This window comes from Tupaia chinensis, unplaced genomic scaffold, assembly GCF_000334495.1.
Source record: "Tupaia chinensis unplaced genomic scaffold, TupChi_1.0 Scaffold000311_2, whole genome shotgun sequence".
NCBI lineage: Eukaryota > Metazoa > Chordata > Mammalia > Scandentia > Tupaiidae > Tupaia > Tupaia belangeri.
In genome coordinates, this window is record NW_006159803.1 from 4,935,837 (window position 1) to 4,944,691 (window position 8,855).

Below are 8,855 nucleotides of genomic sequence, written 5' to 3' on the forward strand. Positions count from 1 at the left end.
CAATACGATAATTACAGATGGTGAGAAACCCAAGAAGGAAACAGTGTGTGTGACCAGGAGCAGCAGGAAAGATCTATTGAACATGTTAGGGAAAATAAGGACAGCGTCACCACAGATCAAATGCCAAGATCTGTTTAAGGTTGAGGAAATTGGGTCACTGGTCCAGAAAGAGATTGAGTTCTAGTCAGTGTCTGAGGCCACCTATGCAAGGTCCCTTCTCGTCTCCTTGTGGTCTAGTTTCTTCTATACCTTGGACCACTGAGAAAAGGTTCAGATGGTGACTTTCCACCTTATCAACTTCCTTATCAAACTTCAATTCTATGGTCAATCATTATAATCACCTCTTTGAATAGACTCTAAAGTCTTTTGTTTATCTCACGGTATTTCACATTCACTTGGCCAAGCCATTGTCCTGATACAATCTAGTCTCTACCCTGTTCCTTGTACCTGTGGAGTATGGCAGGTTCACCTGCAATCGCACTGGTACTGTGGTTCCAATGTCGGCGTCCGCCCTAAAATTTATATGTTGAAACTTAATCCTTAAGGTATTAAGTGGTGGGAACTTTGGGGAAGTGATTAAGTCACAAGGGCTGTGCTCTCAGGACTGGGATTAGTGATAAGCCAGCAGGTGGCATAGTGGTTAAGGCACTAGATCCCCACATGGCTGACCGTGGTTTGAGCCCTGGATACAGCAGCTTGAAAATCACACTGTGTGTGTGTGTGTGTGTGTGTGTGTGTGTGTGTCCAAAATCCCAAGGGGAGAATAGAGGAGAAGGGATGGAAGTATGGCTATTCTCCCTGGGCGATGATTTCTCACTTCCCCTTGCTCTGTCTCTCTCTTGCGAATGTATGCACCCTATGGCAAAAACCTAAGGAAAAAAATAAAGAATAGGATTAGTGCCCTTATAAAAAGAGATTGAGGGCCAGCTGGTGACATGGTGGTTAAGGTATCTGGATCCCACATAGCGGACTACATGGTTGGAGTCCTGGCCCTGGAGGCTTGAAAAACATGCTGGGTGCGTGTGTGTGCATGTGCGTGTGTGTACCCAAAATGCCCAAAGAAGGGAGAGATGGAGACGGGGTTGTAGCATGACTTTGTCCCATGTGGGGGTTGCTTTCTTGCTTTCCCTCCTCTCCCTCTTTTGCTCTCTCTCTCCAGCAAGCACACACGCCCTCTGGCAAATTAACAACAAAAGGATTGAAAGGAACGCATTTGTCCTGTCAGCCATGGAGGCTGCAGCAGTAGGTGCTCTTCATGAGGAATGGGTGCTCACCACACACCAGCTCTGCCGGCATTGATCTTGCTCATCCTGGCCTCTAGGACTGTGACAATGAATTTTTATTATTTATACATTACCCAGCCTAATGTCTTTTGTTAGCTGTCACTTCAAGTGTCCTCAAGCTGTCCAACAACCTTATGAAATTACTCTGGTCCTTTTCTTCCTTACTTTGCTGACTCCAGCTCAGTGAAGAGAGGGTGTGATGGTTAATTTTAAATGTCACTCTCAAGGGATTAAGAATTAGCTAGAGTGGGCGTGGTGGCGCCTGCCCTATGACAAGAATTAGCTAGAGTAAGCATTATTTTAAGGTATGTCTGTGAGAGTGTTTTTAAACAGATTGGACTTTATAGGGAAGATCCACCCTCAATGTGACCAAGCATCATCCAAATGGGCTAAGGGCCTGGACAGAACGATAAGGCAGTTTCCTCCATGTGTCTGAATACTAATGAGTCACAAGCATTTGGACAATTACAAACCTTCTTTTTAAAATATTTTTATTAGGCCAGCCCTTGGCCTAGTAGTTCAGAGTGCTAGATCCCATACATCTGGCCATAGTTTGAAACTCATCTCTGGTGGCTTGAAAAACATACTGGGCTTATGTGCTTGCATGTCCCAAATCTGGACAGGATAGCAAAATGGAAGAGAAAGGATGGTGGTGTGACAAAACCTCATTGAGAGAACCTTTTCCCTTTCTCTGTCTCTGGTGAACACACTTGTCTCCTATCGATTGTTAAAAACAAAAACAAAACAATACAAGACAAAACTTTTTGTGTCCCTCAAATATACACTTGTTCACCATCGAATAATAACCTTATGGCTTTAACCTAAATATAATTATTCATATTTTATTTATAAGCTAGGGAGTAGGACAAGTCTACCTTTAATCACACTAGTTCCTGAAGTTCACAGTTTTGTGCATTTGCAAAAACAAACCCTTGGCAGCATTTGGACAATTACAAACCTTCTTTTTAAAATATTTTTATTAGGCCAGCCCTTGGCCTAGTGGTTCAGAGTGCTAGATCCCATACATCTGGCCATAGTTTGAAACTCATCTCTGGTGGCTTGAAAAACATACTGGGCTTATGTGCTTGCATGTCCCAAATCTGGACAGGATAGCAAAATGGAAGAGAAAGGATGGTGGTGTGACAAAACCTCATTGAGAGAACCTTTTCCCTTTCTCTGTCTCTGGTGAACACACTTGTCTCCTATCGATTGTTAAAAACAAAAACAAAACAATACAAGACAAAACTTTTTGTGTCCCTCAAATATACACTTGTTCACCATCGAATAATAACCTTATGGCTTTAACCTAAATATAATTATTCATATTTTATTTATAAGCTAGGGAGTAGGACAAGTCTACCTTTAATCACACTAGTTCCTGAAGTTCACAGTTTTGTGCATTTGCAAAAACAAACCCTTGGCATTCAGATTAAGATCAGATTTATTGTTCTTTCCATTGCATATTATTGACCTGCTGTTTACTTTATTAGTTCATTTCAGTTTCTTTCCCCTCCCTTCACTCCCTCTGACTGGGGAGACGACCTCTGGCGATTTGCCTAATGGATTCTTAGCGGCTGGAATCCACAGCCTATTCTCAGTTGGACTCGCATTTAACTAAATTTTGCAGCCAGCCAGAAACGGTTTCCTTCATACTCTGTCTCCATCTAGTGGACTAAAATGATCAGTGCTGCCTAAGTTTCTCCATGACGGCTTTCTTCTCAAGTCTTGAAATTGAGTGAAAATCATATCTTCTCTTTAAATTATTGTCTCAGTCTGTCTGGGCAGCTATTTCTGATTGTTTCACTTCTTTCAAGTCTGGATACGACTTTCTTTAGTTCATTCATTCCTTCAACCAATATTTATTGACTACCTACGAGGGACACAACACTGGGAGTTTAAACATCGGGACTGTGTTAAAATTGCTACCCTTCTGGAGAGTATGTTCTGGGAGATCGGGAGGAGGGTTAATGTAGGGACAGACAATAAACAAACAAGTAAATCTACAAAATGTGATATGGCTGTTAAAATCCTTTAAAGAACAGTTAAGTGAGTCTTCTCCATGGCCTAATGGTTAAAGATCTGGATCCCACATGGCTGAATGTATAATTTGAATCCTGGCCGCAGGCTGAAAAACATGCTGGGTACATACGCATGTATGCCCCAAATACTGACTGGGTGCAAGAATGGAGAAGGGGTTATGGTGTGACCAGGCCCCATGGGGTGATGGTGCAGGGTGCTCCTTCTTCCCCTTCTGTGTCTGTCTCTCTCTCTGGCAAGTGCAACTGCCCTCTGGCAACAACAACAATAACAAAAAAGCAAGGAAGAGAAATAGGGAATAAGAAGTGGATAGGTGCTTCACGGTTCGCATAAGCCTCACTAATAAAGTGATACATAAAAAAGTTTATTTTGGGACCAGCAGTTAGCGTAATGGCTATGTTGCTGGACTCCCACGTAGTCGACCGCTGTTCGAGTCCTGAACCCGGTAGCTTAAACTCACGCCGTGCGCGTGTGCGTGCATGCCCAAGATCCTGAGAGGAGAATGGAGGAGAAGGGATTGCGGCGTGGCCATCCCCCCTGGGGGGTGATTTCTCGCTTTTTGTCTCTCTGTCTCTCTCTGTCTGTTTGGCGAGCGCACGCGCCCTATAGCAAAAACCTCTCCAAAAAAAGAAAAAGAAAAAGAAAAGTTTATTTTTATTTCTTCTATGAGAGAGACAGAGAGGGAGGGACAGAGACAGAGAGACAGGAACCCCCAACAAGATCTTTACACCTCAGCCAGCCTGGATCATGGGCACATAGGTATGCACCTGTGGTATGTGCAGGGAGACATGAACCTGGGACTTCCCTGTGGGGGTGGCACCACAGAGCACTCATTACCACTGCTCCACTGCTGCCAGTCCTGAAGTGCATTCGAATAGGTGCCTAAAGAACATGAGGGAGTGAGCCATATGGCTCTCTGGGTGAAAAACACTGTAGGGGTACCAGCAGTTGGCGTAATGGCTAAGTCGCTGGACTCCCATGTAGGCGATCGAAGTTTGAATCCTGGACCCGGTGGCTTAAACTCACACTGGGCACATGTGCATACGTGCCCAAGATCCTGAGAGAAGAATAGAGAAGAAGGGACTGCAGTGTGGCCATCCCCCCAGGGGGCGATTTCTCGCTTTCTCTCTCTCTCTCTTTCTGGTGAGCACATGCGCCCTATAGCAAAAACCTCTCCAAAATAAATAAATAAAAATTTAAAAAACCACTGTAGGCAAAAGGAACAGCAAGTGAAAGGGCTCTGAGGTGGAAGGCCTGGGTGGCTAGAAAGGAACAGGTGAAGGATAGGAAAAAAGAGCAGAGCAGCCAGAGGATGCCATGAGAGTGCTTTGAGTGAAGGAATGACATAATTGGGCTTACTCTTCTGTTTCAGTAATTTTGCCAGAGGGTGCATGCACTTGCTGGGGGTGTGGAGAGTGGGAAGAGAGAAAGAGAGAGAGAGAGAGAAATAGAGAAAGAACCCTTCGTGGAGAAGGTCATGCTACAATCTCTTCTTTGTTTTTCTCTTCCTCTTGGGATTTTGGGCACGCACCTAAATGCACCTGCCATGTTTTTCAAGCTGCCAGATCTGAGACTCAAACTGCATAGTTGTCTATGTGGGATCCAGCTGCCTTAACCACCACATCACAATCTGGCTTGGATTCATATTTTTCTTCTTCTTCTTTTTTTTTTTTTTTTGAGAGGTTTTCGCTATAGGGCGTGTGCGCTCGCCAGACAGACAGAGAGAGATATAGAGACAGAAAGCGAGAAATCACACCCCAGGGGGGATGGTCACGCCACAAAAACTTCTCCTCCATTCTCCTCTTGGGATCTTGGGCATGCACACACGCGCGCCCAGCATGAGTTTTAAGCCACTGGGTCCGGGATGCGAACTGCGGTTGACTACGTGGGAGTCCAGCGACATAGCCATTATGCTAACTGCTGGTTCCCTGGACTCATATTTTTAATAAGACTTTTTTTCTGGCTGTTGTATTGAGAAGAAACTACAGGAAAAACCATAGGAACACAGAGAAAATAGGAGGTCATTGTCTAAGAAGGATTGATTGGGTGGGCAATGAGAAATAAAGAAAGGCCTCGAGCATGACTACAAGGTTTTGGGCTTAAGAAAGCCAGAGGAAGGAGTTCCTGTTCATTAAGACAGAAAGATGGGAGGAGAAAGATGTTTTCATGTGGAGAAAGACGATTCCGAAATAAGTAGTTTCATTTCGCACGTCTTAATTTGAGGTGCCCCTTAGACACCCGAATGGAGTCAGTAGCTGGAAAATCAGATTGGGATTCAGGGTAGAAGCCTGAGCTGGAGATACAGATTTGTGCTTCAGTGACATAGAGATGTACTTTAAAGCCAGGAGCCTGACAGAGATTCTCACAATAGAATAGAGAAAATAGAAGTTTAAAGATTGATCCTGGTGGACTTGAAACTTCAGAGCTGGAGACATGAACAGAAACCAATAAACCTGAGAGGGTCAGTTACCAAGGCAGGAGCAGAACGAAGATATGGAGACAGCGGAGGAAGTATTTGTGAATGATGTGACAAGTGCTGCTGATAGGTCAGTAAAACAAGGACTAAAAATCGACCGTGACATTTAGCTGTGTGGAAATCACTAATGACCTTGCCAAGGGCAATTTCAGTGACGTGATGATGTGAACATCTGAATTTAATGATTTCAAGAGAGAAGGGGAAGATAAAAATGGAAGGCAGAGTATACAGTACATAACTTTTTAAGTCCAAACTGGACACAGCTCTATTATCCCGTCAGCAGGTAAATGCATAGTCTAATTACGTATGTACAAACAACAGAATACAAGTCAGTAATGAAAAGAGTGAATGACTCTAAAATTAACAAAAAAAGAAAAAAAAAACTTAAGAAAGGGACCAGCTGATGGCATAATGGTTATGTCACTGGATTCCCACGTAGTCAACCATGGTTCGAATCCTGGACCTGGTGGCTTAAAACTCACACTGGATGTGTGTGCGTGCCCAAAGTCCCAAGAGAATGGAGAAGGGACTGCGGTGTGGCCATCCCGCCAGGGGGTGATTTCTCAATTACTGTCTCTCTGTTTGTCTTTGTCTTTCCAATAAGCAAATGCACCCTATAGTGAAAAATCTCTCTCTTAAAAAAAAAAAAAAAAGAAAGAAAGAAAGAAAGAAAATGAAAGAATTACTACTAAATAAGCAACAAAAAAATGTAGATTCATTATACTTGGAAATAAAAATGACTCTGGAAGATCTAGTTTTATTTCTGATTATGCTAATTTCTATTTGATCTTGAGGTCTTGAGATGTCACCACTTTCTAGGCAACTGTCTTTCGCATTTTAACTGGGGCATGGGAGGCCTAGTATTTGCCCAGCTATCAAAGCAAAAGCATTCCCTCTCAGCTCGAAGCATCTGCCCCAGAGTGCTTTGCTGCCCCTACTGCTGAACACAGCAAAGTCTGGCATCATTTTTTTTTTTCCACTTTACCTCACCAGGCAATCAAAGTTATACCCCTACCTTGTCTTCAATGCTAAATAAAGAAAGTAGTATAAATATCAGGATATGCACATCAGGAACCATGAATATAGGAGTAGGACAGGGGAGCTCAGAGTATAGGGAGAAGATGAAATCCAGTCACCTTTTTTCTCTTTCTTTCTTCCTTCTTTTAGAAGATTTTGGCCTCAGTGCACAGGAATTTCCCAGAGAGAGACATGGAGGGGGAAGATGGCCATACTGTTATCTCTTCTCCTCCATTCTACTCCTGGAATTTTGGGCACACATGCCCGTGTGCCTGGTGTGATTTTCAAGACACTGGATCAGATCCAGGACTCAAACTGCATGCAGCCATGTGGGAGTCCTATGACTTAAACTCCATGCCGCCTGCTGATCCCCCCAAGTTGCAGTTTCTTTTCTTTTTTTTTTTTTTTTTTTGAGAGGTTTTTGCTATAGGGCAGCTGGGCTTGCCAGAAAGACAGAGAGAGACAGAGAGACAAAAAGCGAGAAATCACCCCCCGGGGGGATGGCCATGCCGCAATCCCTTCTCCTCCATTCTCCTCTCAGGTTCTTGGGCATACACGCACACACGCCTGGCATGAGTTTAAGCCACTGGGTCCGGGACTCGAAGCGTGGTTGACTACATGGGAGTCCAGCGACATAGCCATTATGCTAACTGCTGGTCTCCCAAGTTGCATTTTCTTAATGACTATTTAAGAAGAGGCCCAAGGGACATAGGTGGTGTTGGCAAAATGAAGGCAAGATCTCTCGACCCAATGAACAACTAAAAGAACCAGGAGGGCAAAAATGAGAACAGTGTGAAGATACATATGTATAATATTGGGTTGTCGGGAAAGTCATGACACATTTTTTCATAGAAAGACAAAAAAATACATGATGACTTTTCCAACAACCTGATATAATGCATATGTCTGATATTGATGGTGTCATATAAATTACCAAGCTATACATACAAAAATATACACTATTCATTTATTTATGTAATTTTATCTGCATTATCCCCCGCCCCAGGCACGTATGTTTGTTAGAGAGGCAGAGAGATAGAGAGACAGGGAGAGGAGAAAACACCCTCCTCCCCATGGGGAATGGTCGCGCTGGAATGCTTTCTCCTCCATTTCTCCTTTCAGGGTTTTAGGCATGCAAGCACATATGTCCAGTGTGTTTTTTGAGCTGCCAGGTCCGGGTCCATGCCACTGGTTGGTTACGTGGGATCCACCCACCCTAACCTCCACTCCCTGGAGCTGGCCCTAAAATTGGTTTATTTATATGAGGAAAATTGTTTCTACCCAGTGATTACATGGCAAGGAATACAATGTCAGTATGCACAAAATAATCGATGTTTGTTTATCATAATCTGTAAGATTACATTATGACAACCAAAAAAATAAAAATCAGGTTCTTTTTCTCCATCCAAATTTATCAGGCTATTATCTCTTCAGTAAAATGACTCATATTGATTGAACTGTAAGCCAGCTTAGCAGTAGAAAAATTATTAGAGGGCCAACAGGTAGCACTGTGATTCAGGAGCTAGACTCCCACATAGCGACCATGGTTCCAGTCCCAGACCAAGTGGCTTGAAACTCACACCCGGCATGAGTGCATGTGTGCCCAAAATCCCAAGAGGAGAATGGGGAGAAGGGATTGCAGCATGGCCATCCCCTCTAGAGGGTAACTTCTTACCCTCCCCCCATGCCGAGAGTGCATACATCCCCTAGCAAAAACATTTTAAAAAAAAGAAAAAGGAAGAAAAGGGAAACTGCTAGAAGGAGTGAGAGGAACACAGGTGCATTAAATCTACGGATAATATAGGTATGAAAGAGTAGGAGATTTTAAAATGAAGAAATCTAGATCGGGTTCTTGAGTCACTACTTATAAAGTATGCGTTCTTGGGCAAAGAACTTATAATTCCCCCAAACCTCAGTTTTTCATCTGAAAAATAAAAGCAATAAAAAATAAAATAACATCCAAAAAGCAGGTGCGAGGTCCTAGGCTAAGTTCGTTGTGTGCATTTCCTTATTTAGTCTTAACTTCAACCCTTTGAGGTAGG